This window comes from Rhinoderma darwinii (genome assembly GCF_050947455.1).
Source record: "Rhinoderma darwinii isolate aRhiDar2 chromosome 2 unlocalized genomic scaffold, aRhiDar2.hap1 SUPER_2_unloc_55, whole genome shotgun sequence".
Classification (NCBI taxonomy): Eukaryota; Metazoa; Chordata; class Amphibia; order Anura; family Rhinodermatidae; genus Rhinoderma; species Rhinoderma darwinii.
In genome coordinates, this window is record NW_027461724.1 from 983,908 (window position 1) to 1,010,400 (window position 26,493).

The following is a 26,493-nucleotide window of genomic DNA, read 5'->3' on the forward strand; positions in this document are numbered from 1 at the left end:
TAAGTGTGAAAGGAGGGGTAAGGCAGAAAAGTATCCTTAACATCTTTAATGGAACATATAAATTCTGGGTGAAATTAAGACCTGATGAAAGCTGTATTGGGGGAGTGAGACACCCACCTGCCAATTTTTCTGTGGCTGGAAACAGAGGCTACCTGTATTATCAAGGACAGCCATCCTTTTGCAGGAACTGCTTTAAATTTGGCCATTTAAAGGAGGATTGCCCAGGGGTTAAACTGTGCAGGAACTGTAAAAATCCTGGACATGAGGCTGGGGCGTGTCCACAGCCTAGAGCCTGTGATTTATGTGGATTGACTGGGCATATGTACAGAGACTGTCCTGAGGTTGTCAAGAGGAGGGAAGAAAGAAAGAAGCAGGAGGAAGCTAGAAAGCAAAGGAACCAAATGGATCTTGATAGGAAGAGGGAGGAAGGAGCAAGAATCTTGAGGATGTCTGAGGAGGCTGAAAAAAGACAAAATGAAGCTGTGCAAGACCAGCAGGAGATGGGGGAGGGGTTGATTAGCCCAGCTGTGGAATCTCCCATGAGCATTCTGATGGATGAGTCAGCAAGAATAGACTGGTCTCTCTCTGAGGAAGATGAACCTCCTGGGGGGGAAGTGACTGTCACAGGTGCAGAATGTTTTCGTCCCCCCAGGAAAACGGCAAAAAAGCCACGTTTTGAGAAGGTGGAAGAAGAGGCGATTTCGTTGGAGAACCCATTCGAATCTTTATTTGAGGCCCATATGGATACAGGCTCTGGCGGAGAAGGTTCTTCCAAAGTACTCCAGAGGAAAATCTTAAAATAATGGCGTTGCTAAATTTTCTTCCTTTGGGTTGTTTTAGATTATGTCTTTGAAGTTTTTGTCATCCAATGTGCGTGTGTTTAGGAGTAGAGCCAGAAGAGCTCTTATACTAGATATATTAGCAAATCAAAATGTTGATGTCATTTGTGTTCAAGAGTGTGGATTGGATTTTGTGGTGGGGCAGGAGGAGTGGGTGCACGGGCCTGCAATATGGTCAGTGTCAAACAAAAATAGAAATGATGGTGTGGGGATTTTATTCAAAAACAAAAAAATAGAAATTTGCAGTCATACTGTTATTGAGGAGGGAAGGTGCGTGATGGTGGTGGTGAGATTTAATAGAGTGAATGTTCGTATAATTAATATATATGCTCCAGTTAATAAGAATGAAAGAGTGGAATTGTTTGAAAAAGTGAAAATGTTTTTGCCTGGGAAGGATCCGGTTGTGTGGATAGGGGACTTTAATTGTGAGATTGATGGAAAAAATGTGGATGTGTCTGGTAATGTGGTTAAAAATATTTTGTTTGATTTTCAGTTGAAGGATGTGATAAAATTATGTGGGGTAGACCCCCAAGATACATATTTTTCAGACAGGGGTATTTATAGTTCGAGACTAGATATGTGTTTTGTGTCGAAAGGTGTGATGGGTAAAAATTATATGCAAATGAGGGTAATATATTCAGATCATGAGTGTGTGATGTGTGAACTGGTTTTGGATGTGGAATGTATAAGTGGGAGGGGTTTATGGAAATTAAATGTTAATTTGTTAGAAGATGAGGAGGTGTATGGGAAATATGTTAATTTGTATGGGAGTTGGTGTAGAAGGAAGAAAGAGTTTGTAGATGTGTTGGAGTGGTGGGATTGGGTGAAGGAAAAGACAAAAGTATATTTTAAGAAAGCTGGTTATAGAAGAGCGGCTGGTAGAAGGAGAAAGTATGAGTGCTTGTATAAAAGATTGGGGTTTTTGAGAAGTTTGAAGAAGAATGGTTGGGCGGTGGATGAGAAGATTGAGGAAGTTAAGAAGAATATGAAAGAATGGATGGTGAAGAAGGGTAAGGAAATTATGTATCAAGCAAGATTGGATAAGTTAGAAAAGAATGAGAAATGTTCGAGATATTTTTTTAAAAAAGTGATTGGGAAGAAAGAGGATTTGGTATGTGTGTATGATAAGGATGGGAATGTGGTAAAAGGGAAAGTGGTGTTAGGAGTGGTTGAAGAGTTTTACAGAGAATTGTATGCAGTAAAGGAGTGTGATAGAGATTTGGAGTCTGAGGTGGTGGCTGTGATTGAGAAGCAGGTGGAGAGAATGGAGTATGATAGGCTGATGAGAGGAGTTGGGGAGGAAGAGGTTAAATCAGCTATTGAAAGCATGTCAGTGAATAGAACACCGGGAGAGGATGGGTTGCCAGTGGAGTTTTATAAGAGAATGTGGGATGTGATTAAGCTAGATATGATTGAGATATATGTTTTTATGCGGGAAAAGTGTAGATTGGCGGAGAGTATGAAGAGTGGAGTGGTTGTGCTGATTTATAAGAAAGGGGATGAGAAGGATGTAAGGAATTGGAGACCTATAACTTTGTTGAATGTGGATTATAAGATTTTTGCTAAAATGATTGCCAATAGAATGAGAGATGTGATCGATCAGGTGATTGGGGAGGATCAAGTGTGTGGAATTCCTGGGAGAAGGATTGGGGAGAATCTTTGTTTGTTGAGAGATGTGTTGTGGGATGCAAGGGAGAGAAAGCAAGAGGTTAGTGTGTTGTCTATTGATTTTGAAAAAGCATTTGATAGGTTGTCGCATGATTTTCTGTTTAAAGTGTTGGTGAGGATGGGGTTTCCTGGAGAGTTTGTGAATATGGTGAGGATGTTGTATAGGGGTGTTGGCAGTAAGATTTTGATAAACGGATGGGTGAGTGAAGAAGTGAAGGTGTGTTCGGGTGTTAGGCAGGGATGCCCTTTGTCCCCTATAGTCTTTGTGTGTGCTTTAGAACCATTATTAGAGATGATTAGGAAGGATAAGTGTATGAGAGGAATACAGATTCCAGGGAGTGGTGGGAAAGAGCTGAAAGTGTTGGCGTATATGGACGATGTGTGTGTGCTGTGTGATTCTATTGCAGTTTTGAGGAGGGCAAAACTATTGGTGTCCTTGTTTTGTGGTGCGTCTGCTTTTAGGGTAAATTGGAAGAAAAGTGAGTATAAGAGGTTTGGAAGTTCAGGTATGAATGAGGACTTGGGTGTGAAAAGAGTGGACGGTGCGATTCAAATTTTGGGGGTTAAAATGGATGAAAAATTGGATGGAAGTGAGAGTTGGGTAGATGTGGAGAAAAGAGTGAGTAGGAAGTTGAGATTTTGGAGTTTGAGAGAGTTGACGTTTGAAGGAAAGATAATGGTGATAAAAAGTGTGATTTTGCCGATTTTTCTGTATCTTGCTGTGGTGTTTCCTCCGGGGTATATGGTTGTAAGGAAATTGAATAGAATTGTGTTTGTGTTTTTCTGGGGAACGACAATGGAGAGAGTGAGAAGGGAGACTGTGCTGAAGGACTGGGTGAATGGGGGTATGAATTTTCCTAATATTGAAGTGTATTTAGGGGTGAATGTGATGTTTGCAGTGAAGAGGATGCTGGGAGGTGATTGGAAATTTGCATGCATGGTGAGATTTCTGGGTGGGAAGGTGTTAGGAAAAATAGGATGGATAAAAAGAGATTTAAGGAAGCCGTATGCGTTTGTGAGTCCTAAATGGTATGAGTTTATTGAGAATTTTATGAGGAAGTTTGGATTGACCACGGTGAAGAAAGAATGTTTGAAAGATAAGAAGAGTGTGTTTAAGTGTATAAAAGATATGGAAGTCCAATGTAATATAAATATGGTGAGAGGTCAGTGTGTTGGTAAGGTGTGGAAGGGGTTGAGGACAGATGGTATTACAAATAGACAGAGAGAGATTGTATGGCAGAGTTTGCATGGTGGGTTGTCAGTTAGAGAGTTTCAGAAAAATCGTGGAGTTGTGAGGAGTGATTTGTGTCCAAGAGAGAATTGTGGTGGGAGCGAAAGTATAGTGCATCTGTTTTGGAATTGTGGGGTGGCACAGGGAGTTTGGAGGGGTATGGGTCCGTTACTTAAGGAGTTGGTTGGGATCAATAGGTTATGTATGGAAATAGTTTTGTTTGGGCTTGCGAGTGTAAGTGAGAAAAATCAAAGGGTATTATTTGTCATGCTAGCAATTATAAAAGAGGTTTTGTGGGATGTTAGGAACCTGTATGTGTTTAGAAAAAAAGATGTAACTGTGGAAGGATGTTTGAGAATGGTATTGGATAGGATGTATACAGTGTATTTGGTAGATAAGGAAAGGTTGGGGGAGGTGGATGCAGAAGGGATTTGGAAGGTCTTGAAGTGGAGGTATATGGTGAGAGTGTAGTGGAGGGGTGGAATTTTTTTGATATGATTTCTGTATTTGCTTTTTGTTATATGAAAATTTAAAAAACCTAAATGAAAAAGCCTGATGATGATTGGATGGAACCGTTCAGAATATCTAGGATACTGATAGTAAGTATCGACAGGATATGAACGAGTGCTTTTAAACAAAATTTAATCCAAACCTGAAGGTTTTAAAAAAAAAAAAAAAAAAAAATCTGTTCTTATCAGTTTAATATCTGATACGTCCCCTATCTGGGGACCATATATTAAATGGATTTTTAGAACAGGGAGATGGAAATAGAGCTTGCTCTGTCCACTCCACGCATTGACCTGGTATTGCAGTATTTCCAGGACCGGTGCACCCTTTCCTTATGTGTTTACTAAAATCAGATTCCAAAAGTGCTTTTTGTGTTTGCCATTGTTTTTGTCTTTCGGATGGGATCTCCCCTTTTAATCCCATTATTTCAACACCTGTTGGACAATGCATTTGTACAATCATGTGTGATAATGAGCTAATTTATTAAATGCAATTAATTAATACATTGCCACCTCTTGTTTTGTGTCGTCTGTGTTTCTGTGTTTCCGGCATTTCACATTGGAACAGCTCATTCACCTTCCTTGTCTTCTCTCCGCCCTCCCTCCTAGGTAGGTTAAAGAGCTGCACCTGAGCCAGCCACTGATTGATGCAGCACCATAGTCAAATAGTGGAGTGGAGTAGGGGAACAGCAAACAGCCATTAAAGCAGCCAGCCCGCCCGCCCGCCCACCCGTCACAATGGACCTACCTGTGTACACTAGATGGATGTGATGGAATGTACTGTGGTCCCTACATTTCAAGAAGAAGTAATAATTGCAGTTGCAACAAACCCTTGCTTGCCTACAAAGAGAGCAGCAATTTGGATTTGTTACTATGTTACCTGGAAGAATAACAAACTGTGCAAGGATGGAGGTTGTAGGAGCAAGGAGAACAAGTTGTCTGTAAAGTTGGTGGATGCCTATTTTCCATTTTGCAATCCCTTGTCTCCCTCTTGTGGCCTCCTGGAGGCAACTAGCTGTGCAAAAAAAAGACAGCCTGGGGGCCGGCTGTTGCAGTGTTGCCCTCTCAGGCAACACTGAGTGACTGACTGAGCCGCACCGTCTTATATAAAGTTCAGACGGAACTTTGCACGTGTCATAGTGGAGACCTCAGGAGCCAGAGCCAGCTTTCTGACATCATAATGGGGCCTCAGAGATAAAAGCCTGGGCCCAGGCAGTGTTGGTCAGTGCTGCTCAGCAGGCAGCACTGGACTGGATTAAAGCTGATACAAGGTGTGAAAGGAGAAGGGGTGGCAGTGGGCATGCACTTACTGCTGCTGCTGCTGCTGCCAGTGTTTGCACGGCAGGAGGGCATTTGGGCATTGCCAGGAAGGCGTTTTTATGTCGATTCCTCCTCTTTCAGCACTGCATTGTGGTGCAAGCAAAAGAAGCAAAACGCGCGGCACGTTCGGGTTATCGCTTCTCGGCCTTTTGGCTAAGATCAAGTGTAGTATCTGTTCTTATCAGTTTAATATCTGATACGTCCCCTATCTGGGGACCATATATTAAATGGATTTTTAGAACAGGGAGATGGAAATAGAGCTTGCTCTGTCCACTCCACGCATTGACCTGGTATTGCAGTATTTCCAGGACCGGTGCACCCTTTCCTTATGTGTTTACTAAAATCAGATTCCAAAAGTGCTTTTTGTGTTTGCCATTGTTTTTGTCTTTCGGATGGGATCTCCCCTTTTAATCCCATTATTTCAACACCTGTTGGACAATGCATTTGTACAGTCATGTGTGATAATGAGCTAATTTATTAAATGCAATTAATTAATACATTGCCACCTCTTGTTTTGTGTCGTCTGTGTTTCTGTGTTTCCGGCATTTCACATTGGAACAGCTCATTCACCTTCCTTGTCTTCTCTCCGCCCTCCCTCCTAGGTAGGTTAAAGAGCTGCACCTGAGCCAGCCAATGATTGATGCAGCACCATAGTCAAATAGTGGAGTGGAGTAGGGGAACAGCAAACAGCCATTAAAGCAGCCAGCCAGCCCGCCCGCCCGCCCGCCCGCCCGTCACAATGGACCTACCTGTGTACACTAGATGGATGTGATGGAATGTACTGTGGTCCCTACATTTCAAGAAGAAGTAAGAATTGCAGTTGCAACAAACCCTTGCTTGCCTACAAAGAGAGCAGCAATTTGGATTTGTTACTATGTTACCTGGAAGAATAACAAACTGTGCAAGGATGGAGGTTGTAGGAGCAAGGAGAACAAGTTGTCTGTAAAGTTGGTGGATGCCTATTTTCCATTTTGCAGTCCCTTGTCTCCCTCTTGTAGCCTCCTGGAGGCAACTAGCTGTGCAAAAAAAGACAGCCTGGGGGCCGGCTGTTGCAGTGTTGCCCTCTCAGGCAACACTGAGTGACTGACTGAGCCGCACCGTCTTATATAAAGTTCAGACGGAACTTTGCACGTGTCATAGTGGAGACCTCAGGAGCCAGAGCCAGCTTTCTGACATCATAATGGGGCCTCAGAGATAAAAGCCTGGGCCCAGGCAGTGTTGGTCAGTGCTGCTCAGCAGGCAGCACTGGACTGGATTAAAGCTGATACAAGGTGTGAAAGGAGAAGAGGTGGCAGTGGGCATGCACTTACTGCTGCTGCTGCTGCTGCTGCTGCCAGTGTTTGCACGGCAGGAGGGCATTTGGGCGTTGCCAGGAAGGCGTTTTTATGTCGATTCCTCCTCTTTCAGCACTGCATTGTGGTGCAAGCAAAAGAAGCAAAACGCGCGGCACGTTCGGGTTATCGCTTCTCGGCCTTTTGGCTAAGATCAAGTGTAGTATCTGTTCTTATCAGTTTAATATCTGATACGTCCCCTATCTGGGGACCATATATTAAATGGATTTTTAGAACAGGGAGATGGAAATAGAGCTTGCTTTGTCCACTCCACGCATTGACCTGGTATTGCAGTATTTCCAGGACCGGTGCACCCTTTCCTTATGTGTTTACTAAAATCAGATTCCAAAAGTGCTTTTTGTGTTTGCCATTGTTTTTGTCTTTCGGATGGGATCTCCCCTTTTAATCCCATTATTTCAACACCTGTTGGACAATGCATTTGTACAGTCATGTGTGATAATGAGCTAATTTATTAAATGCAATTAATTAATACATTGCCACCTCTTGTTTTGTGTCGTCTGTGTTTCTGTGTTTCCGGCATTTCACATTGGAACAGCTCATTCACCTTCCTTGTCTTCTCTCCGCCCTCCCTCCTAGGTAGGTTAAAGAGCTGCACCTGAGCCAGCCAATGATTGATGCAGCACCATAGTCAAATAGTGGAGTGGAGTAGGGGAACAGCAAACAGCCATTAAAGCAGCCAGCCAGCCCGCCCGCCCGCCCGCCCGCCCGTCACAATGGACCTACCTGTGTACACTAGATGGATGTGATGGAATGTACTGTGGTCCCTACATTTCAAGAAGAAGTAAGAATTGCAGTTGCAACAAACCCTTGCTTGCCTACAAAGAGAGCAGCAATTTGGATTTGTTACTATGTTACCTGGAAGAATAACAAACTGTGCAAGGATGGAGGTTGTAGGAGCAAGGAGAACAAGTTGTCTGTAAAGTTGGTGGATGCCTATTTTCCATTTTGCAGTCCCTTGTCTCCCTCTTGTAGCCTCCTGGAGGCAACTAGCTGTGCAAAAAAAAGACAGCCTGGGGGCCGGCTGTTGCAGTGTTGCCCTCTCAGGCAACACTGAGTGACTGACTGAGCCGCACCGTCTTATATAAAGTTCAGACGGAACTTTGCACGTGTCATAGTGGAGACCTCAGGAGCCAGAGCCAGCTTTCTGACATCATAATGGGGCCTCAGAGATAAAAGCCTGGGCCCAGGCAGTGTTGGTCAGTGCTGCTCAGCAGGCAGCACTGGACTGGATTAAAGCTGATACAAGGTGTGAAAGGAGAAGAGGTGGCAGTGGGCATGCACTTACTGCTGCTGCTGCTGCTGCTGCTGCCAGTGTTTGCACGGCAGGAGGGCATTTGGGCGTTGCCAGGAAGGCGTTTTTATGTCGATTCCTCCTCTTTCAGCACTGCATTGTGGTGCAAGCAAAAGAAGCAAAACGCGCGGCACGTTCGGGTTATCGCTTCTCGGCCTTTTGGCTAAGATCAAGTGTAGTATCTGTTCTTATCAGTTTAATATCTGATACGTCCCCTATCTGGGGACCATATATTAAATGGATTTTTAGAACAGGGAGATGGAAATAGAGCTTGCTCTGTCCACTCCACGCATTGACCTGGTATTGCAGTATTTCCAGGACCGGTGCACCCTTTCCTTATGTGTTTACTAAAATCAGATTCCAAAAGTGCTTTTTGTGTTTGCCATTGTTTTTGTCTTTCGGATGGGATCTCCCCTTTTAATCCCATTATTTCAACACCTGTTGGACAATGCATTTGTACAGTCATGTGTGATAATGAGCTAATTTATTAAATGCAATTAATTAATACATTGCCACCTCTTGTTTTGTGTCGTCTGTGTTTCTGTGTTTCCGGCATTTCACATTGGAACAGCTCATTCACCTTCCTTGTCTTCTCTCCGCCCTCCCTCCTAGGTAGGTTAAAGAGCTGCACCTGAGCCAGCCAATGATTGATGCAGCACCATAGTCAAATAGTGGAGTGGAGTAGGGGAACAGCAAACAGCCATTAAAGCAGCCAGCCAGCCCGCCCGCCCGCCCGCCCGCCCGCCCGCCCGTCACAATGGACCTACCTGTGTACACTAGATGGATGTGATGGAATGTACTGTGGTCCCTACATTTCAAGAAGAAGTAAGAATTGCAGTTGCAACAAACCCTTGCTTGCCTACAAAGAGAGCAGCAATTTGGATTTGTTACTATGTTACCTGGAAGAATAACAAACTGTGCAAGGATGGAGGTTGTAGGAGCAAGGAGAACAAGTTGTCTGTAAAGTTGGTGGATGCCTATTTTCCATTTTGCAGTCCCTTGTCTCCCTCTTGTAGCCTCCTGGAGGCAACTAGCTGTGCAAAAAAAAGACAGCCTGGGGGCCGGCTGTTGCAGTGTTGCCCTCTCAGGCAACACTGAGTGACTGACTGAGCCGCACCGTCTTATATAAAGTTCAGACGGAACTTTGCACGTGTCATAGTGGAGACCTCAGGAGCCAGAGCCAGCTTTCTGACATCATAATGGGGCCTCAGAGATAAAAGCCTGGGCCCAGGCAGTGTTGGTCAGTGCTGCTCAGCAGGCAGCACTGGACTGGATTAAAGCTGATACAAGGTGTGAAAGGAGAAGAGGTGGCAGTGGGCATGCACTTACTGCTGCTGCTGCTGCTGCTGCTGCCAGTGTTTGCACGGCAGGAGGGCATTTGGGCGTTGCCAGGAAGGCGTTTTTATGTCGATTCCTCCTCTTTCAGCACTGCATTGTGGTGCAAGCAAAAGAAGCAAAACGCGCGGCACGTTCGGGTTATCGCTTCTCGGCCTTTTGGCTAAGATCAAGTGTAGTATCTGTTCTTATCAGTTTAATATCTGATACGTCCCCTATCTGGGGACCATATATTAAATGGATTTTTAGAACAGGGAGATGGAAATAGAGCTTGCTCTGTCCACTCCACGCATTGACCTGGTATTGCAGTATTTCCAGGACCGGTGCACCCTTTCCTTATGTGTTTACTAAAATCAGATTCCAAAAGTGCTTTTTGTGTTTGCCATTGTTTTTGTCTTTCGGATGGGATCTCCCCTTTTAATCCCATTATTTCAACACCTGTTGGACAATGCATTTGTACAGTCATGTGTGATAATGAGCTAATTTATTAAATGCAATTAATTAATACATTGCCACCTCTTGTTTTGTGTCGTCTGTGTTTCTGTGTTTCCGGCATTTCACATTGGAACAGCTCATTCACCTTCCTTGTCTTCTCTCCGCCCTCCCTCCTAGGTAGGTTAAAGAGCTGCACCTGAGCCAGCCACTGATTGATGCAGCACCATAGTCAAATAGTGGAGTGGAGTAGGGGAACAGCAAACAGCCATTAAAGCAGCCAGCCCGCCCACCCGCCCGCCCGTCACAATGGACCTACCTGTGTACACTAGATGGATGTGATGGAATGTACTGTGGTCCCTACATTTCAAGAAGTAAGAATTGCAGTTGCAACAAACACTTGCTTGCCTACAAAGAGAGCAGCAATTTGGATTTGTTACTATGTTACCTGGAAGAATAACAAACTGTGCAAGGATGGAGGTTGTAGGAGCAAGGAGAACAAGTTGTCTGTAAAGTTGGTGGATGCCTATTTTCCATTTTGCAATCCCTTGTCTCCCTCTTGTGGCCTCCTGGAGGCAACTAGCTGTGCAAAAAAAAGACAGCCTGGGGGCCGGCTGTTGCAGTGTTGCCCTCTCAGGCAACACTGAGTGACTGACTGAGCCGCACCGTCTTATATAAAGTTCAGACGGAACTTTGCACGTGTCATAGTGGAGACCTCAGGAGCCAGAGCCAGCTTTCTGACATCATAATGGGGCCTCAGAGATAAAAGCCTGGGCCCAGGCAGTGTTGGTCAGTGCTGCTCAGCAGGCAGCACTGGACTGGATTAAAGCTGATACAAGGTGTGAAAGGAGAAGGGGTGGCAGTGGGCATGCACTTACTGCTGCTGCTGCTGCTGCCAGTGTTTGCACGGTAGGAGGGCATTTGGGCGTTGCCAGGAAGGCGTTTTTATGTCGATTCCTCCTCTTTCAGCACTGCATTGTGGTGCAAGCAAAAGAAGCAAAACGCGCGGCACGTTCGGGTTATCGCTTCTCGGCCTTTTGGCTAAGATCAAGTGTAGTATCTGTTCTTATCAGTTTAATATCTGATACGTCCCCTATCTGGGGACCATATATTAAATGGATTTTTAGAACAGGGAGATGGAAATAGAGCTTGCTCTGTCCACTCCACGCATTGACCTGGTATTGCAGTATTTCCAGGACCGGTGCACCCTTTCCTTATGTGTTTACTAAAATCAGATTCCAAAAGTGCTTTTTGTGTTTGCCATTGTTTTTGTCTTTCGGATGGGATCTCCCCTTTTAATCCCATTATTTCAACACCTGTTGGACAATGCATTTGTACAGTCATGTGTGATAATGAGCTAATTTATTAAATGCAATTAATTAATACATTGCCACCTCTTGTTTTGTGTCGTCTGTGTTTCTGTGTTTCCGGCATTTCACATTGGAACAGCTCATTCACCTTCCTTGTCTTCTCTCCGCCCTCCCTCCTAGGTAGGTTAAAGAGCTGCACCTGAGCCAGCCAATGATTGATGCAGCACCATAGTCAAATAGTGGAGTGGAGTAGGGGAACAGCAAACAGCCATTAAAGCAGCCAGCCAGCCCGCCCGCCCGCCCGCCCGTCACAATGGACCTACCTGTGTACACTAGATGGATGTGATGGAATGTACTGTGGTCCCTACATTTCAAGAAGAAGTAAGAATTGCAGTTGCAACAAACCCTTGCTTGCCTACAAAGAGAGCAGCAATTTGGATTTGTTACTATGTTACCTGGAAGAATAACAAACTGTGCAAGGATGGAGGTTGTAGGAGCAAGGAGAACAAGTTGTCTGTAAAGTTGGTGGATGCCTATTTTCCATTTTGCAGTCCCTTGTCTCCCTCTTGTGGCCTCCTGGAGGCAACTAGCTGTGCAAAAAAAAGACAGCCTGGGGGCCGGCTGTTGCAGTGTTGCCCTCTCAGGCAACACTGAGTGACTGACTGAGCCGCACCGTCTTATATAAAGTTCAGACGGAACTTTGCACGTGTCATAGTGGAGACCTCAGGAGCCAGAGCCAGCTTTCTGACATCATAATGGGGCCTCAGAGATAAAAGCCTGGGCCCAGGCAGTGTTGGTCAGTGCTGCTCAGCAGGCAGCACTGGACTGGATTAAAGCTGATACAAGGTGTGAAAGGAGAAGAGGTGGCAGTGGGCATGCACTTACTGCTGCTGCTGCTGCTGCTGCTGCCAGTGTTTGCACGGCAGGAGGGCATTTGGGCGTTGCCAGGAAGGCGTTTTTATGTCGATTCCTCCTCTTTCAGCACTGCATTGTGGTGCAAGCAAAAGAAGCAAAACGCGCGGCACGTTCGGGTTATCGCTTCTCGGCCTTTTGGCTAATATCAAGTGTAGTATCTGTTCTTATCAGTTTAATATCTGATACGTCCCCTATCTGGGGACCATATATTAAATGGATTTTTAGAACAGGGAGATGGAAATAGAGCTTGCTCTGTCCACTCCACGCATTGACCTGGTATTGCAGTATTTCCAGGACCGGTGCACCCTTTCCTTATGTGTTTACTAAAATCAGATTCCAAAAGTGCTTTTTGTGTTTGCCATTGTTTTTGTCTTTCGGATGGGATCTCCCCTTTTAATCCCATTATTTCAACACCTGTTGGACAATGCATTTGTACAGTCATGTGTGATAATGAGCTAATTTATTAAATGCAATTAATTAATACATTGCCACCTCTTGTTTTGTGTCGTCTGTGTTTCTGTGTTTCCGGCATTTCACATTGGAACAGCTCATTCACCTTCCTTGTCTTCTCTCCGCCCTCCCTCCTAGGTAGGTTAAAGAGCTGCACCTGAGCCAGCCACTGATTGATGCAGCACCATAGTCAAATAGTGGAGTGGAGTAGGGGAACAGCAAACAGCCATTAAAGCAGCCAGCCCGCCCGCCCGCCCGTCACAATGGACCTACCTGTGTACACTAGATGGATGTGGATGGAATGTACTGTGGTCCCTACATTTCAAGAAGAAGTAAGAATTGCAGTTGCAACAAACCCTTGCTTGCCTACAAAGAGAGCAGCAATTTGGATTTGTTACTATGTTACCTGGAAGAATAACAAACTGTGCAAGGATGGAGGTTGTAGGAGCAAGGAGAACAAGTTGTCTGTAAAGTTGGTGGATGCCTATTTTCCATTTTGCAGTTCCTTGTCTCCCTCTTGTGGCCTCCTGGAGGCAACTAGCTGTGCAAAAAAAAGACAGCCTGGGGGCCGGCTGTTGCAGTGTTGCCCTCTCAGGCAACACTGAGTGACTGACTGAGCCGCACCGTCTTATATAAAGTTCAGACGGAACTTTGCACGTGTCATAGTGGAGACCTCAGGAGCCAGAGCCAGCTTTCTGACATCATAATGGGGCCTCAGAGATAAAAGCCTGGGCCCAGGCAGTGTTGGTCAGTGCTGCTCAGCAGGCAGCACTGGACTGGATTAAAGCTGATACAAGGTGTGAAAGGAGAAGGGGTGGCAGTGGGCATGCACTTACTGCTGCTGCTGCTGCTGCTGCTGCCAGTGTTTGCACGGCAGGAGGGCATTTGGGCGTTGCCAGGAAGGCGTTTTTATGTCGATTCCTCCTCTTTCAGCACTGCATTGTGGTGCAAGCAAAAGAAGCAAATCCTGTCTTGCTTCCTCTCCGGCCTTTATTCACCTCCCGCTTAGTAGCTGTGAGTGTGTGTGAGCCTGCAGGGCCCCATGGAATTGCCTAGGAGTAGGCTGAATCGCTGCAAGGGGTGAACAGCAGTATTGGGCAGGCTCGGTCAACGCGCGGCCCGTTCGGGTTATCGCTTCTCGGCCTTTTGGCTAAGACCAAGTGTATTTATACAGGAGGTTTTTAGTCAGAAGGTGCTCAGGTACCCTCTCTCTCGGCCTCGGGGGATCGTCCAGGTTCGCCTGGACTTCACCCCCGTGCTGCTATTTGGGAGAGAGGCTTAGTCCTGAGCAACGAGTTGCGATCCCCCCCCAGCCCTTTGGTAAGTCTCAGGACCCCATAGGGCGCAGCAATTGCTGTGCGGTTCGGCCTGGCCACGGAAATGGCAGGCGAGCCTGATGCGGTGCCGGTGTATGCCCGGCTAAGGAACTCTGCCCGATTTATCGTGGCAGAGGGTGGAGGCGGTCCACGTGGCGTAAAGTTCTTGGTCCACAAGATCTTGGAAGAACTACTGGCGGTCCACAAGAATGAGATTCTGGCTATCCAGGACTACCCGAAACGAGGAATTTTCGATGTCACCTTTATGGGAGAAGGAATCCTCCGTGATGCCATGGACCGAGCTGAGAGGAGAAAAGGTGAACTCGTGGTAGCGGGAGTCCAGGTAGTAGAACATGCCTTCGAAATTACGAAACTCGTGGTGATTAAAATGTACTCCCCATATGTGAAGGATATGGAAGTGGCAGCATTCTTAGCTGCCTACTTCAAGAATGTCAAACTGTTGGGGAGAGTTATGAACGAGTGTGGAGTGTGGACCGTCAAGTGGAAGTTCTTAGTAACATTGATAAAGGACCCCTCCACCCAAGAAACGAGATTACCACCGGCTCGTTTTAAAATTGGAAATGTGAATGGCGACCTCTATTTTTCAGGGATGCCAAACTTCTGCAGGGCCTGCGGTACCTATGGACATACCAGTTTTAACTGCGATGTCACCTGTAGAAACTGTGGAAGCAAAGAGCACAATATGAGAGAGTGCACACAAGAGAAAAAATTTAATTTTTGCCAAAAAACTGGTCATCTGTACTATTCTTGTCCCCATAGGTACCGAGGCGAAGAAAATGAGCAACCCGAGGCGCCCCCACGTGCTCCACCAGCAGACCAGTCCCACCCCCTGGGAGAGGAGCATGCCGGGGCAGCGAAGGAGCAGCGAGGCACCTGGGCTTCAGTGGTGCGAAGTAATGGAGCCAAAGCGGGTGCCTCGCGGCCAGCAACCTCTGAGGAAAGGATGGAGCCCAATGCCAAAGAAAAAAGGCAATCTAAGAGGAAGGCGGAAAAGGAGCAGGCCACCGATGATACTGGGGCATCCCAGAGGGCTGGTTGTCCAGTGGGTGCCGGGCCTGCTCCTGTACCTGGGTCTCAGGAGTCTGACTCCGAGCAGGAGAACTGGGTAGCGGTGGGTCCCCGAAAAAAGGGAAAACAGGAGCGTGCTGGTAGGAGGGAATCAGGGGAGGAGCAGATGGACACAACCGTGAAAAAAAGTGAGGCTCCTCCTAGGACCACCTCCTCGCCTGACCTGGTGAGGAGGGTGGGCACTGTTCCCTCCCAGATACCGGACACCCCGCCATGTGCGCAACCTCCCCCTCTAAGACGGCGTCATCAGAGCCTGGGGGGAGAGGCGGGGCCCTTGGGGGACCCACCCGAAATGGACCTACGTGGTCACCCAGTTGAGACCCAGGTGACGCTAGGCGAGATTGGGCTCCCCTTGTATGAGATAAGAGTTGCTGGCACGGCCCTCAGTGAAGGTAGTTCCTCTCCCTTTTCGTCCCTCTTTGCAGGCGATTCGGACGAGGGTGGGGATATGAGCGCAAACGAGAGTTCTGGTAATGCTGGTGGAGGAAATGTCTGATTTTAAGTTCCACGAATATTTATTATTTTAAAATCAAGACGTTATTTTAATCTCCACAATGTCAGAAGTAAAGGGAATCTCCCTCAACGTGAGGGGCGCCAAGTCCAAAGTTAGAAGGGTTGCTCTCTTCAGCTTTTTAGCTGGCCTGGCAGCCTCTGTTTTTTTCCTGCAGGAGTGCGGCATTCCCCATACGATGAAGTACCATAAATACCAAGAGGATTGGAAGTATGGTCCATCAGTCTGGTCTGGATCTAACGAGTCCAGATCAGCAGGGGTCGCCATTCTTTTTAAGGGAAATGTTTTAATCGATTTTATCCAAGAGATTCTTCCAGGACGTATTTTATTGGTTAAGGCTTTTATTGACGGTGTGAAATGGCAGTTTTTAAATTTTTACGGCTCACCAGATAAAAATGAAAGAGCAGAAATGTTAGCGATTTTACCTCTTTTTATTAACACGACTGAGCCTTTTATCCTCGCAGGTGATTTTAATTGTATCCTGAGGGGGGAACGCCGGCTTACCAGCGCTACAAGCAGAAACTATGACAAGACCTCTGGACTGCTCAAAGATATGGTGGGTGATTTTAAATTAAAAGACGTTTATAAAGAGTGTAACAGGAGCAGTCCAGAGGAAGCCGGCGTTACCTGGAGCAACGCCACCTGTAGCTCCAGGATAGATTTTATATTTTGTAATGAGAATCTACTGCCTTTTAAATGTGAAGTTTTAACCAATATTTTTTCCGATCACAAGCTTTTATCATTTTATGTAAAGCGTGATTTTAATAACATTATTAGTAAAAAGTCCTGGAAGTTAAATGTTTCCCTTTTAGATGATCCACAGGTTTTTACAGATTTTATTGAATTTTACAAAGAGAGTAGGCGGGTGAGAGACACACGGGCTCCCATCACCGCATGGTGGGAGAAAATGAAAAGGAAAATAAAAGAATTTTTTATTAAAAAAAGCGTGGCGAAAGCTAGAGAGAAGCAAGCTTTTTTTAAAATTCTCAACACCCGCCTACAGACCCTGTACAAGATGAGAGAACACGAGATAGAGGTACAAGACGACATCGCCAACTTAAAAAAATAGATAGCTCAGTGCCTGGAGCAGAAAGGTAAAGAAATTATATTTCGTTCTAAAGTACAGCACGTGGAAGAGAACGAGACCTGCTCCAGGTACTTTTTTAAGAAAATGAACAATAAAAAAGCTATTCTTAAAAATATTGATGGGGTGTCGGATGTACAGGGTCTTTTAAGTAAAGTTCAGGAGTTTTATACTGACCTTTTTAATGTGAAAACTGTGGATCGTGATTTTATGCGTGACTCGCTGAAGGAGATTACCACTGTTTTAGACCCTGTCTCCCAGAATTTTTTATTGCAGGAACTGTCGGAGCAGGAGATTTTAGAAACAGTGAAGAGTTTTAAAGCAGGTAAAGTTCCTGGCCCGGACGGTATACCCAGCGAGTTTTATGTCAAATTTTATGATATTTTAAAAGATGATCTCCTAAACCTTTTTACCGAAGTCTTTCATTCCAAGATGCTGCCTAAGTCCTGGCGGAAGGGTGAGGTCTCCTTGCTATACAAAAAAGGTGACATCGCAGTTTTAGAGAATTGGAGACCAATAACCCTTCTGAATAGTGACTACAAAATAATGGCAAAACTATGTGCAAACCGTTTAAAAGCCATAGTACCCCACATCATACACTCTAACCAGGTGTGTGGGGTGCCAGGCCGCAGCATCTGGGATAATATTAATTTAATAAAAGATGCGATTGAAGACACAAAATCTAGAAACGGAAAATTAGCCATTTTATCCATAGATTTTCAAAAAGCTTTCGACCGAGTATCGCACTTTTATCTTTTTAAGGTTTTAGAGCGGATGGGTATACCTGAAGGTTTTTTACTATCTATTAAAGCCTTTTATAAAGATTGCACAAGCAAAATTTTAGTAAATGGTTTTAAGACACAGGACGTTCTTTTAAACTCTGGGGTGAAGCAGGGGTGTCCCTTGTCCCCACTGCTTTTCATATGTGCACTAGAGCCTCTGCTATGCGCAATACGCCGTGATAAACAAATACGTGGAGTCCCCCTGCCAGGGGGAGGCGGCATAGAGGCTAAAGCAGTGGGGTACATGGATGATGTGGCGATACTTTGTAGGGACACCCTGTCGCTTCAGAAAGCCCTAAAACAAATTGAGTTTTATTGCTGTGCTTCCGGTTTTAGAATAAATTTCAGCAAAAGTAATATTTTAAGAATAGGAAGCATGGTTTTTAGAGACGTACCCGTTCCTGTGTCAGATACTATTAAAGTTTTAGGTATCTCCTTCAGTGAGCACGACAATGGTTTTATAAGTTGGGACATGGTGGCGCAGAAGGTAAACAATAAAATTTGTATGTGGAATATGAGGAAACTCACCATGGAGGGAAAAATTTTAATCATAAAAATGGTCATTTTACCCCTTCTTTTATATACAAGCATGGTGTTCCCTCCCCCAACAGTTTTATTACAAAAAATAACAAAAGCATGTTTTACCTTCTTTTGGAGTTCCAGGATGGAGAAATTGAAACGAGAAACGGTAATAAAGTCCAAACTAAAGGGTGGCAAAGATTTTCCTGATTTTAATAGGTTTCTTTTAATTAAGTTCTTTAGTTTCTGTTTTAATTCCCTTTTTAAAGAGCACTATTGGTCTTACTTTTTACGTTTTAATACTGGGTTTTTTATGCGGAGGTTTGGTTGGTTTAACATAATTTTATCCTCACCATACGCTTTTAAATTACCAGCAAACTACGTAATTTTAGAAAAAATAGTGGCTCTCTTCAATTTAAAAGGGAAGACCGTGAATGAACTTAAGAATAGCAAAAAACTAATAAAAGACCTGAGAGAGAGCGAGACGGTCAGCAATGTGGAGAATTTTAATACACAACGATGTGCTTTTATTTTCAAAATGATTAATGTGTTTTATCTTTTTAATACACAGATGGACCTGGCCTGGAGCTGCGTTCATCAATGTCTTCCATGCCGGGCATTCCAGTACAGAAGAGGATTCGCGAGGTCTGCCGTCTGCCCGAGGGAAGGCTGCCAGGCCGAGGAGACGATAAGACATATTTTTTGGACATGTGACTTTGCAAAAGAATTTTGGAAAAAAATATTCCCTCTTTTGGTGAAGATGGCAGACCTAAAGGACTTAAACTATGAGGATATTTTATATGGACTTTTTGGATGCCCAACCGCGAATCAGAAAATAATTGCATGGAAGACGATGAATTGCGCCAAAGAAGCTCTGTGGAAGGCCAGGAACATCCTTCTTTTTAAGCACGACGTTTTATCGATTGATGATGTTTTAGGTCTTTGTTTTAGTGAAATGTATATTTATTTTTTATTAGACAAAAAAAGGAATGCCACCCTTCTAAATAAATGGTTTGTGACTGACTGGAACTCCAAATAAATAAAGATTTGCCCCATGTCCCCCTACATACATTTTATGAAAATTTGATTTTACTATTGTTACAATGTAAAAATTCTTTGTATATATTTATGTAACTAAAATGTGTTTTATTGTAAAATTGAAATTTTTATAAATAAATCATTGACACCCCCGCGAGGGGGTAGCCAACTGAAAAAAAAAATCTGTTCTTATCAGTTTAATATCTGATACGTCCCCTATCTGGGGACCATATATTAAATAGATTTTTAGAACAGGGAGATGGAAATAGAGCTTGCTCTGTCCACTCCACGCATTGACCTGGTATTGCAGTATTTCCAGGACCGGTGCACCCTTTCCTTATGTGTTTACTAAAATCAGATTCCAAAAGTGCTTTTTGTGTTTGCCATTGTTTTTGTCTTTCGGATGGGATCTCCCCTTTTAATCCCATTATTTCAACACCTGTTGGACAATGCATTTGTACAGTCATGTGTGATAATGAGCTAATTTATTAAATGCAATTAATTAATACATTGCCACCTCTTGTTTTGTGTCGTCTGTGTTTCTGTGTTTCCGGCATTTCACATTGGAACAGCTCATTCACCTTCCTTGTCTTCTCTCCGCCCTCCCTCCTAGGTAGGTTAAAGAGCTGCACCTGAGCCAGCCACTGATTGATGCAGCACCATAGTCAAATAGTGGAGTGGAGTAGGGGAACAGCAAACAGCCATTAAAGCAGCCAGCCCGCCCGCCCGCCCGTCACAATGGACCTACCTGTGTACACTAGATGGATGTGATGGAATGTACTGTGGTCCCTACATTTCAAGAAGAAGTAAGAATTGCAGTTGCAACAAACCCTTGCTTGCCTACAAAGAGAGCAGCAATTTGGATTTGTTACTATGTTACCTGGAAGAATAACAAACTGTGCAAGGATGGAGGTTGTAGGAGCAAGGAGAACAAGTTGTCTGTAAAGTTGGTGGATGCCTATTTTCCATTTTGCAGTCCCTTGTCTCCCTCTTGTGGCCTCCTGGAGGCAACTAGCTGTGCAAAAAAAAGACAGCCTGGGGGCCGGCTGTTGCAGTGTTGCCCTCTCAGGCAACACTGAGTGACTGACTGAGCCGCACCGTCTTATATAAAGTTCAGACGGAACTTTGCACGTGTCATAGTGGAGACCTCAGGAGCCAGAGCCAGCTTTCTGACATCATAATGGGGCCTCAGAGATAAAAGCCTGGGCCCAGGCAGTGTTGGTCAGTGCTGCTCAGCAGGCAGCACTGGACTGGATTAAAGCTGATACAAGGTGTGAAAGGAGAAGGGGTGGCAGTGGGCATGCACTTACTGCTGCTGCTGCTGCTGCTGCCAGTGTTTGCAAGGCAGGAGGGCATTTGGGCGTTGCCAGGAAGGCGTTTTTATGTCGATTCCTCCTCTTTCAGCACTGCATTGTGGTGCAAGCAAAAGAAGCAAATCCTGTCTTGCTTCCTCTCCGGCCTTTATTCACCTCCCGCTTAGTAGCTGTGAGTGTGTGTGAGCCTGCAGGGCCCCATGGAATTGCCTAGGAGTAGGCTGAATCGCTGCAAGGGGTGAACAGCAGTATTGGGCAGGCTCGGTCAACGCGCGGCCCGTTCGGGTTATCGCTTCTCGGCCTTTTGGCTAAGACCAAGTGTATTTATACAGGAGGTTTTTAGTCAGAAGGTGCTCAGGTACCCTCTCTCTCGGCCTCGGGGGATCGTCCAGGTTCGCCTGGACTTCACCCCCGTGCTGCTATTTGGGAGAGAGGCTTAGTCCTGAGCAACGAGTTGCGATCCCCCCCCCAGCCCTTTGGTGTGTCTCCTTAAAGCCAAAGGGCGCAGCGCAAGCTGTGCGGTACCGACCTGGCCACGCAAATGGCAGGCGGACCTGATGCGGTGCCGGTATACGCCCGGTTGAGGAATACTGCAAGATTTATCTTGGCAGAGGGTGGAGGCGGTCCTCGTGGTCTCAAGTTCCTTGTCCACGATATTTTGGAAAAGCGGTTGGCGGTCCACAAGAACGAGATTTTGGCGATCCAGGACTACCCAAGGCGTGGAGTGTACGACGTGACCTTTATGGGAGAAGGAATCCTCCGTGATGCCATGGGAAAAGCTGAGAGGCAACAAGGTGAACTCATGGCCTTGGGAGTCCAGGTAATTGAACACGCTTTTGAAGTAACCAAACTCGTAGTGATTAAAATGTATTCCCCATACGTGAAAGATCAGGAAGTGGCGGCGTTTCTTGCTGCATACTTTAAGAACGTTAAGCTGCTGGGGAGAGTTATGAACGAGTGCGGTGTGTGGACCGTCAAATGGAAATTTATTGTTACGCTAATAAAGGACCCCTCCACCCAAGAAACGAAGCTACCACCTGCTCGTTTTAAACTTGGGAATGTGAATGGCGACCTCTATTTCTCAGGAATGCCAAACTTCTGCAGGGCCTGCGGTACCTATGGACATACCAGTTTTAACTGCGATGTCACCTGCAGGAACTGTGGAAGTAAACAACACACAATGAGGGAATGTACAGAAGAGAAAAAATGCAATTTTTGTCAAAAAACTGGTCATCTTTATTATGCTTGTCCACATAGGTACCGAGGCGAAGAAGATGAGCAACCCGAGGTGCCCCCACGTGCTCCACCAGCAGAGCAGTCCCGTCCTCAAGGAGGAGAGCAAGCTGTTGCGGCGAAAGAGCAGAGAGGTACCTGGGCTTCAAGGGTACGGCCAGCCGAAGCCAAAACAGGTGCCTCTCAGCCAGCGACCTCAGGGGATAAAAATGAGCCCAGCGCGAAGGAAAAACGGCAGGCCAAGAGGAAGGCAGAAAAGGAGCAGGCCATCGATGAACCTGTGGCATCCCAGACGGCTGGTTGCTCAGGCGGTGCCGGGCCTGCTCCTAATCCTGGGTCTCTAGAGACCGACTCGGAAGGAGAAGACTGGGTACAGGTGGGTCCCCGTAAAAAGGGGAAGCAAGAACGTGCCAGTAGGAGGGAGACAGGGGAGGAGCAGATGGATACGTCCGTGCGGAAAGATGTGGCTCCTCCTGGGACCCCCTCCTCGCCTGCACTGGTGAGGAGGACGGGCACTGCTCCCTCCGTATTATCGGACACCCCGCCATGCGCACAACCTCCCCCTCTAGACCGGCCTTCACGGGCCCAGGGGGGAGAGGCGGGGCCCTTGGGGGACCCACCAGACATGGACCCAGTCGGTCAACCGAGAGAGACCCAGGTGAGGCTGTGCGAGTCTGGGCTCCCCGTGTACGAGGTGAGTGTTGCTGGCTCAGCTCTCAGCGACAGTAGTTCTTCTCCTGCCTCGTCCCTCTTTTCAGTTGAGTCGGATGAGGGCGGGGCCATGAGTTCAAGTGAGGTTTCGGGTATTGCTGGTGGAGGAGCAATCTGATTTTAAGTACGCCTATTATTTATTATTTTAAAATCAGAATTTTGCTTTTACTCTCCACGATGTCTGAGCTCATGGGAATCTCCCTCAACGTGAGGGGCGCCAAGTCAAAAGTGAGAAGGGTTGCGCTCTTCAATTTTTTATCTTGCCTGGCAGCCTCTGTATTTTTCCTGCAGGAGTGCGGCATTCCCCATACAATGAGATATGAAAATTACAAAAAGGATTGGAAGTATGGTCCATCCGTCTGGTCTGGATCCAACGAGTCCAGATCAGCAGGGGTCGCCATTCTTTTTAAGGGAAACGTTTTAATTGATTTTATTCAAGAAATCTTACCAGGACGTATTTTAATGGTTAAAGCTTTTATTGATGGTGTAAAGTGGCAGTTTTTAAATTTTTACGGATCACCAGAAAAGAACGAAAGAGCGAGGATGCTGGAGATTTTACCGCTTTTTATCAACACATCTGAGCCTTTTATCCTCGCAGGTGATTTTAATTGTATCCTGAGAGGAGAACGCCGGCTTACCAACAGTACAAGTAGGAACTATGACAAGACCTCTGGACTGCTCAAGGATATCGTGACTGATTTTAAATTAAAAGACATATACAAAGAATGTAACAGGAGCAGTCCAGAGGAAGCCGGCGTTACCTGGAGCAACGCCACCTGTAGCTCCAGGATTGATTTTATCTTTTGTTCTGAAAATTTACTGCCTTTTAATTGTGAAGTTTTAACCAATGTGTTTTCAGATCACAGGCTTTTATCTTTTAAAGTAAAGCATGATCTTAATAATATTGTATGTAAAAAGTCCTGGAAGATGAATGTTTCCCTTTTAGACGATCCACAGGTTTTAGCAGATTTTATTGAATTTTACCAAGAAAGCAGGCGGGTAAGAGATACACGTACTCCCATCAGTGCATGGTGGGAGAAAATGAAAAAGAAAATTAAAGATTTTTTTATTAAGAAAAGCGTGGCGAAAGCCAAAGAGAAATACGCTTTTTTTAAAATTCTCAATACCCGTCTGCAGACCCTGTACAAAATGCAAGATCATGACATAGACGTTAAAGATGACATCACCAATTTGAAAAAGGAGATAGCCCAGTGCCTGGAGCAGAAAGGTAAAGAGATTATATTCCGTTCAAAAATACAACATGTGGAGGAGAACGAGACCTGCTCCAGGTACTTTTTTAAGAAAATAAATAACAAAAAGGCAATTATCAAAAATATAGAAGGGGTGTCAGATGTACAGGGTCTTTTAAGTAAAGTTCATGAGTTTTACACTGACCTTTTTAATGTTAAGACTGTGGATCATAATTTTATGCGTGACTCACTGAAGGAGATTACTACTGTTTTAGACCCTGTCTCCCAGAATTTTTTATTACAGGAGCTGACGGAGCAGGAGGTTTTAGAAACTGTCAAAAGTTTTAAAACAGGGAAAGTTCCCGGACCGGACGGTATACCCAGTGAGTTTTATGTAAAATTTTATGACATTTTAAAAGAGGATCTTTTTAACCTTTTTTCTGATGTTTTTAATTCCAAGATGCTGCCTAAGTCCTGGCGGAAGGGTGAGGTCTCCCTGCTGTATAAGACGGGTGACATCGCAGTTTTAAAGAATTGGAGACCAATAACCCTTCTAAATAGCGACTATAAAATTATGGCTAAAATATGTGCAAATAGATTAAAAGCCATAATACCCCACATTATACACTCTGACCAGGTGTGTGGGGTGCCAGGCCGCAGCATCTGGGATAATTTAAACCTAATAAAAGACGTGATTGAGGACACGAGGTCTAGAAAAGGTAAACTAGCCATTTTATCTATAGACTTTGAGAAGGCGTTCGACCGTGTCTCTCATTTTTATCTTTTTAAGGTTTTAGAACGTATGGGTATACCTGAAGGTTTTTTATTATCTATTAAAGCCTTTTACAGAGAATGCACCAGCAAAATTTTAGTGAATGGTTTTAAGACACAGGACATATTTTTAAACTCTGGGGTGAAGCAGGGGTGTCCCTTGTCCCCACTGCTTTTTATATGTGCATTGGAGCCTCTGTTATGCGCAATTCGCCGCGATAAGTGTATCCGTGGAGTCCCCCTGCCCGGGGGAGGCGGCGTAGAGGCCAAAGCAGTGGGGTACATGGATGATGTGGCGGTTTTATGTAGGGACGCCCTGTCGCTTCAGAGAACCCTTAGGCAAATCGAGTTTTATTGCTGTGCTTCCGGTTTTAAGGTAAACTTCAGCAAGAGTAATATTTTAAACATAGGAAGCATGGCTCTTAGAGATATACCGGTTCCTGTGTCTGATAATATTAAAATTTTAGGTGTCTCCTTCAGTGAGTACGACAATGGTTTTATCAGTTGGGACATGGTGGCGCAGAAGGTAAATCAAAAAATATGCATGTGGAACATGAGGAAGCTTACCATGGAGGGAAAAATTTTAATAATTAAAATGATAATTTTACCTTTGCTTTTATACTTAAGCATGGTTTTCCCTCCTCCCACGGTTTTATTAAGAAAAATTACTAAAGCTTGTTTTACCTTCTTTTGGAGTTCCAGAATGGAGAAACTTAAACGTGAGACGGTAATGAAAATCAAACCAAAGGGTGGCAAAGACTTTCCAGATTTTAATAGGTTTCTTTTAATCAAGTACTTTTGTTTCTGTCTTAATTCTCTTTTTAAACAACATCATTGGTCTTATTTTCTACGTTTTAATACTGGGTTTTTTATGCGAAGGATGGGGTGGTTTGAAATTGTTTTAACCTCACCTTATGCTTTTAATCTACCAGCAAATTACGTGATTTTAGAGAAAATAGTGGCCTTGTTTAATTTTAAAGGGAAAAATTTTAATGACATGATAAACAGTAAGAAACTTATAAAAGACATAAGAGGAAATGAAGTCGTCACTAATATTGAAAATTTTAATAATGAACGCTGTGCTTTTATCTTCAAAATGGTTAATGTGTTTTATCTTTTTAATACACAGATGGACCTGGCCTGGAGCTGCGTTCATCAATGTCTTCCATGCCGGGCATTCCAATTCAGGAGAGGATTCACGAGGTCTGCTATCTGTCCGAGGGAAGGCTGCCAGGCTGAGGAGACCGTGCGTCATATTTTTTGGAGTTGCGATTTTACTAAACATATTTGGATAAAGATATTCCCTCTAATGAAGAAGATGGCAGACCTAAAGGACTTGAGTTACGAAATGATTTTATATGGACTCTTTGGATGCCCAACCGCGAACCAAAAGACTATTGCATGGAAGACGATGAACTGCGTAAAAGAAGCTCTGTGGAAGGCCAGGAACATCCTGATTTTTAAGCACGATGTTTTATCTGTTGACGATGTTTTAGGTCTTTGTTTTAGCGAGATGTACATTTATTATTTATTAGATAAAAAAAGAAATGCCACCCTTTCAAATAAATGGTTTGTAAAAGAATGGAACTCCAATATATAAGAATTTGCCACCATGTCCCCTTTTATGTGTTTTTATGTAAATTGATTTTATTACTGTAATTCATTGTAAAAAAGCTGTAATTTATTGTAAATGGTTTTGAATTTTAAGTAATAAATCATTGACACCCCCGCGAGGGGGTAGCCAACTGAAAAAAAAAATCTGTTCTTATCAGTTTAATATCTGATACGTCCCCTATCTGGGGACCATATATTAAATGGATTTTTAGAACAGGGAGATGGAAATAGAGCTTGCTCTGTCCACTCCACGCATTGACCTGGTATTGCAGTATTTCCAGGACCGGTGCACCCTTTCCTTATGTGTTTACTAAAATCAGATTCCAAAAGTGCTTTTTGTGTTTGCCATTGTTTTTGTCTTTCGGATGGGATCTCCCCTTTTAATCCCATTATTTCAACACCTGTTGGACAATGCATTTGTACAGTCATGTGTGATAATGAGCTAATTTATTAAATGCAATTAATTAATACATTGCCACCTCTTGTTTTGTGTCGTCTGTGTTTCTGTGTTTCCGGCATTTCACATTGGAACAGCTCATTCACCTTCCTTGTCTTCTCTCCGCCCTCCCTCCTAGGTAGGTTAAAGAGCTGCACCTGAGCCAGCCACTGATTGATGCAGCACCATAGTCAAATAGTGGAGTGGAGTAGGGGAACAGCAAACAGCCATTAACCC

The 26,493-nt window shown here is 44.6% G+C and overlaps 9 non-coding genes across 9 annotated transcripts; all 9 read left to right on the forward strand.

Annotated features, from left to right (window-relative positions):
* Positions 1 to 4,392: 4,392 nt before the first annotated feature.
* On the forward strand, positions 4,393 to 4,575 carry LOC142679661 (U2 spliceosomal RNA). The gene has a single exon (XR_012852852.1). It is a non-coding gene; the product is annotated as a U2 spliceosomal RNA (small nuclear RNA).
* Positions 4,576 to 5,697: 1,122 nt separating this feature from the next.
* On the forward strand, positions 5,698 to 5,888 carry LOC142679447 (U2 spliceosomal RNA). Its single transcript, XR_012852697.1, has one exon. It is a non-coding gene; the product is annotated as a U2 spliceosomal RNA (small nuclear RNA).
* A 1,135-nt stretch (positions 5,889 to 7,023) lies between these two features.
* LOC142679536 (U2 spliceosomal RNA) lies at positions 7,024 to 7,214 on the forward strand. Its single transcript, XR_012852770.1, has one exon. It is a non-coding gene; the product is annotated as a U2 spliceosomal RNA (small nuclear RNA).
* Positions 7,215 to 8,350: 1,136 nt separating this feature from the next.
* On the forward strand, positions 8,351 to 8,541 carry LOC142679448 (U2 spliceosomal RNA). The gene has a single exon (XR_012852698.1). It is a non-coding gene; the product is annotated as a U2 spliceosomal RNA (small nuclear RNA).
* Positions 8,542 to 9,685: 1,144 nt separating this feature from the next.
* On the forward strand, positions 9,686 to 9,876 carry LOC142679450 (U2 spliceosomal RNA). The gene has a single exon (XR_012852699.1). It is a non-coding gene; the product is annotated as a U2 spliceosomal RNA (small nuclear RNA).
* A 1,119-nt stretch (positions 9,877 to 10,995) lies between these two features.
* LOC142679451 (U2 spliceosomal RNA) lies at positions 10,996 to 11,186 on the forward strand. Its single transcript, XR_012852700.1, has one exon. It is a non-coding gene; the product is annotated as a U2 spliceosomal RNA (small nuclear RNA).
* Positions 11,187 to 12,318: 1,132 nt separating this feature from the next.
* On the forward strand, positions 12,319 to 12,509 carry LOC142679576 (U2 spliceosomal RNA). Its single transcript, XR_012852804.1, has one exon. It is a non-coding gene; the product is annotated as a U2 spliceosomal RNA (small nuclear RNA).
* Positions 12,510 to 19,126: 6,617 nt separating this feature from the next.
* On the forward strand, positions 19,127 to 19,323 carry LOC142679681 (U2 spliceosomal RNA). Its single transcript, XR_012852864.1, has one exon. It is a non-coding gene; the product is annotated as a U2 spliceosomal RNA (small nuclear RNA).
* A 6,597-nt stretch (positions 19,324 to 25,920) lies between these two features.
* LOC142679688 (U2 spliceosomal RNA) lies at positions 25,921 to 26,117 on the forward strand. Its single transcript, XR_012852868.1, has one exon. It is a non-coding gene; the product is annotated as a U2 spliceosomal RNA (small nuclear RNA).
* The last annotated feature ends 376 nt before the right edge of the window (positions 26,118 to 26,493 follow it).